The following is a 5,469-nucleotide window of genomic DNA, read 5'->3' on the forward strand; positions in this document are numbered from 1 at the left end:
GAAAGAGTGAAAAATATAAACGGATTTCTGTTTCTCATTGCTTAAAGATAAGGATTATGTTAGCTATTGGGATCTAAGTTCTTGACTAGCCCATCAGTTTCCTATTCCATTTCTGATTTCCCACAATCACAGTACCAAAAGAAATATTTTTCCTGATTAATCTTTAAAACATTGTATTTCCTATATTTTCTTACTTAGGGTTTTAAACTAAAGTAGCCAGGTGGAAATGATCTCTATGGAAACCACAGAGTAACACTAAATACTTTAAAGATATCAACATGATTTTTTATTTCCCTTTAGAGTCTATGGTAAACCTACTGTTCTCTGAACCACAGTTAAGAAAAAGGTGGTTTTTGTAACCACAGTAACTTAGAAAATTCATAATTCACAGAAATGTAAGAAATATGGGAAAGGTTCTAATTATTTTTTCCACAGCTGCTGCATACCCATAAATTCTCTGTTAAAACAACATGCTAGGGACAGCTGGGTGGCTCAGCAGTTGAGTGTCTGCTTTAGGCTCAGGACATGATTCTGGAGTTTCAGGATCGAATCCCGCATCAGGATCCTGCATGGAGCTTGCTTCTCCCTCTGCCTGTGTCTCTGCCCCTCTCTGTATCTCTCATGAATAAATAAGTAAAATCTTAAAAAAAAAAAAAGAAAGAAAGAAAAGTTAAAAAAAGAACCAAAACAACCTGCTATGTTGTAGATATCAATTAATAAAGTTCTGTTTGTTATATAAAGTAAAAGATATAGTAAATTCTAATTGCTGTGATACTACAAATGGTATTTTCTCGGGGCACCTGGGTGGCTCAGTTGGTTGAGCCTCGATTTTGTGTCAGGTCATGATCTCAGAGTCTGATTTCAGGTCCCATGTTGTGCTGTGCTCTCAGGGGTGAGTCCACTTGCTCCCCTCCCTCCCTCTCTGTCTCTCCCCTGGCTCACTGCTCTCTCTCTCTCAAAAATTAATTAATTAATTTTAAAAAATCAATCTTTAAAAATACAAAATGGTATATTCTTATAACTCAAGCCTATTCTTTCAGGATAATTAAGTTCAGTACCAAGGGCTTGTGAGAACCCAGATTTAAAACTCACCACTTAATCCTTCTTATCCCTTATTACTTGCCTTTATACTTATACCATTTGCCAACCTACTTCACTACTTTATTCTATGATGTTCTCAAGTATCAGAGAAAAATAATAGCTTGAGTACCAAATCATCTAAAATCTTGTCTTAATAATTCTGAAAGTTATTGGTTCTTTGTAAAATAACTTGCTAATGACTCAGAATTGTTTTAGCTTTACCAAAATAAGTGACGTTTTCTAAAAAGCCTCTCAGTGAACTATATCTTACTTTTTAAGCTGTGAAAGGACAAATCAACCATTAATTATGCTGGTCTATTCACAGGAGAGAATCTTTATCGTCCTGGTTTTTGACACATAGCAGAACATTTACTTTCTGCTGAAAGTAGAGTATTTCAAGTCAACTATAAAAAAAATAAAATAGTTTTAACTGGGTTATTTACATTTTGTAAGAAAATAGATGGATGTTTTTGTCTATAAGCATCTTTGGAAATGAGCGCTGAGTTACAGAAATTATTGTATACCCTACATGCACACATGCACAGAGCCTCAGAATTTCAGTTCTTAATTATGATAACATATGATGAGGACATAAAATATATTACACCATTCTTTAGGTACTTTTTAACCTGAATTCATTTGCTCTTTGCAATAAGCATATGAGTCAGCTATTATCATCCTTACCTTCAGATGAGGAAATCAAGACACCATGATTAAGTCAATCACCCTATGTCATTCAATAGTTAAATGGGTTTCCAAGAATCACAACTCAAGCAGTCTGGCTCCCAAACCAGATTACATAGATGCTTATCAAATTCTGCAGATTTATTTTTAATTTAGGCATATACAGTAGTGTTGAAATTTTATACTAGAATCAGTCTGCTTGAATTAATTCATATCCACAACAAGGATAAAGATGTAGCTGTAGATACATATATACATATGCATGGAGATATAGAGATATAGACACAGGCACTGTTAAGTGTGGGACTTCATTTTGAATTTTTGAGGTGACTAATGTAATTCATCAATTATATTTTGCATACACACACAGGAGGAATAACACCAATGATAAAGACATCAAAGTGTTTTCACTGATGACAAAAATCATAAAAGTAATGCTCAGAATTTTTTGACCTTTGGACATTTTATATGTTTCTGGTCATATTTTAATCTTAATTCTTTATTATTAATAAAATTTCCATTGGAAATGTAGAATCTGCCAATCATTTATTTTAAAAAAAAACACAAGAGAATTTACATGGTAAAAATAAGCATCTCTTCTGATTTCATGTGTATATTTTTTTGCAACAACAAATTAGTTAAAACTTGGTAGCAAATAGGAATAAACTAGAACAAAATGCAAGCTATTTTATTTTATTTTATTTTATTTTATTTTATTTAGATTTTATTCATCTGAGAGAGCATGTAGAGAACACAAACTGTGGAGAGGGAGAAGCAGGCTGCCAACCCAGCAGGGAGCCCCATGCTGCGAGGCTTAATCCCAGGATCCTGGGATCAGGACCTGAGCCAAAGGCAGCCGCTTAACTGAACTGAGCCACCCAGGTGCCCCACAAGCAACTTTCAAGCAACCAAATGCCAGGGTTTCTTCATTACAGCTTTAATAAAGCAAAATATTTGTAACTGCATTCATAGATACTAAGTGCTACAGAAGCCAGCACTGAAAGCAAAACCATCCCATTCAATGTACATTGGACTATATTTAAAATGAGACAAATACTTGTGGTCTTGAGTTTTCTAATGCAATAGGAGTCTGACAATGTAAGTAATAAAGTACCGATGGCCCTCAACTTAACAATGGTTTGACTTATGATTTTTCGACTTTAATATGGTGTACAAGCGCTATGTGTTCAGTAGAAACTCTACTTCATATTTTGAATATTGTTCTTTTTTCAAGCTAGTGCTGTGCTGTATGATTTTTTCTTGTGACACTGGGGAGTGGCAGCAAGCCACAGTTCCCAGTCAGCCATGGGATCACCAGAGTCAACAATCGACCATTCTGAATCCATACAACCTTTCTATCTTTCACTTTCGGTATAGTATTCAATAAAATTCATAAGCTATTCAACGCTTTATTATAAAATTACCTTTTTGTAGATGATTCTGCCCCCTTTAGGATAATGTAAGTTTTCTAAGCCCATTTAAGGTAGGCTAGGCTAGGTTAGGATGTTCAGTAGATCAGGTGTATTAAATCAATTTTCAACTTACAATATTTTCAATTTATGAAGGGTTTATCAGGATGCAACTCCATGGTAAGAAAAGCTAGTTAGGTTAGTGTTTTCAGACTCCAGGGGGGATCGCCGCAGCTTGGGCAGGTCTTCAACTTACACAGTAATCAGCAGCAGCTGCAAAGGATGAATGGAGCTCTGGGAAAGATGCTATGTCTGAGGAATGATACCATTTTTAAGCAAGCCTTTCTTCTTTTAAGGCTCAGGACTTCAGGAGAAAATCTCATCTGTGCTGCAGGTGGCATTCTGCTGAGTACCAGTCAGCGCTACAAGTCAAAGCCTATCCATGGCATTGGAAAATACAAGCAGCTAGTTAAAGCACAGGAGCCCAAGAAGAAGAAGGGAAAAGTGGAAGTGAGACCCTTTAATTTGAGGACAGATTATGAATATGGGGTTTTAAACATTCACCTGACTTCATACGACATGGCCCTGGCAGAGAGGTATGCCCAATATGTTCATCACCTCTGCAGCCATCTATCCATTAAAATTGAGGAAAGTTATGCAATGCCCGCTTCCATGTCCAGCAATGGAAGTGTTGCTGCTGCAGGATCAAGGCAACAAAATGCTCCTGGACTCAGTTCTTACCACCCATGAGCGCATGGTTCAGATCAGTGGTTTGAATGCTACATTTGCAGAGATTTTCTTGGAAATAATCCAAATCAATCTTCCTGAAGGAGTCAGATCGTCAGTGAAGGAGCACACTGAAGAAGACTTCAAGGGAATATTCAAAGCTCAGTCAGAACTAGAAGAACTGTTGGCTAAGTTGAACTAGCTCATTGCAGACCCTTTCATGTCAGGACTGGTGATGTTGAGTGCCAAGGGGAAGATCTTCCTGGGTGCTCAAAGTTAACTGAAGACACCTTTAGATATCATAACTACCCATCCTCATTAGCCAAGAATGCTTCCTTTCTTGTATGGAGGAGTGCTTGCCGATTGTCACCACTTTCCCTTGAGCTAACCTAAGACATCCTTCATCTAATAAAAATCTGTAGCCGAAAAAAAAATAAAAGCTAATTAACCAAAGATCCCTAGACAAAGGAGATCAACTGATGCAATGCATGGAGGGAGAGTAACACAGAGGAATGCGTAAAAACTGGTACTCAACATGGAAAAGGGCAGGGACCTGTATAAGGTTTGAGCTTCCACTAAAGGAATCTTTCACTAAAGGATCTAAAAAAAGTCAAGGTAGGTTCCAGATTGGTTTCTGCTCCTGAGACAGGATTAGGAGGAGTGAGTTTGATCAAAGGCTGAGTACTGTTAGGAATTGAAGATGGGAGGTAAAGCAAGTCAGAATGTATCATTGGTGAGAATCTCTGGTCTCTCTCAAAGAGGGGCTCATTGGGGCATTTTATGGTTATGGCATGACCGGGGAGAAACAATGTTTCCTACTGACTTTTCTCCTGACCTTAATTCTATCTGTCCCCTAGCCTCATTAACACTGGGACTATTTTCTTTTCCTTTTTCAACTTAAGCTGTTTTTTAATCTTTCAATGCAGGACATGACCTTACTCTCCCTCTTCCCTTCCCCTTGCTCATGCTCATGCTCTCTCTCTCTCTCTCTCTCTCTGAAATAAATAATATTAAAAAAAAGACATGAATATACATTTTTCCAAAGATGACATGCAGATGGCCAATAGACAAATGAAAAGATTCTCAACATTACTCACCATCAATCACAAAACAATTGCTTTTAAAGATTTTATTTATTCAACAAAGAGAGACAACACAAGTAAGGGACTGATAGGCAGAGGGGGAGAGAGAAGCAGACTCCCCACTAAGTAGGAAGCCTGGTACAATGCAGGGCTCCATCTCAGCACCCCTGGATCATGATCTGAGCCGAAGGCAGATGCTTAACCAACTGAGCCACTCAGACACCTTCAAAACAAGATTTTTAATTGCAGTTCTTTTTATGTTTACTTGATGAAAAGATAAGAATCATCAATTAGTCTTTTTGTGCATGATTATATAGAAGAAATAAAACCAGGCAGAGTAAAATACCCATTTTGCCTCAGCTGAAACCAGTCAAAAATAGCTCATCACCTAAAAAGCAAAAGAAATCAAAATCTAAGACAATATATTCCCTTGGCCTAAGTCTGTGTGATTACAAAGTACCCAGCATGGGACCAGATGGGTTAATCTG

At 37.2% G+C, this 5,469-nt stretch overlaps 1 pseudogene; it reads left to right on the forward strand.

The window, feature by feature from the left end:
• Positions 1-3,455: 3,455 nt before the first annotated feature.
• On the forward strand, positions 3,456-4,443 carry LOC112661824 (39S ribosomal protein L48, mitochondrial-like; annotated as a pseudogene).
• Positions 4,444-5,469: the final 1,026 nt, after the last annotated feature.

The sequence above is a fragment of the Canis lupus genome, chromosome 31, assembly GCF_003254725.2.
Source record: "Canis lupus dingo isolate Sandy chromosome 31, ASM325472v2, whole genome shotgun sequence".
Classification (NCBI taxonomy): domain Eukaryota; kingdom Metazoa; phylum Chordata; class Mammalia; order Carnivora; family Canidae; genus Canis; species Canis lupus.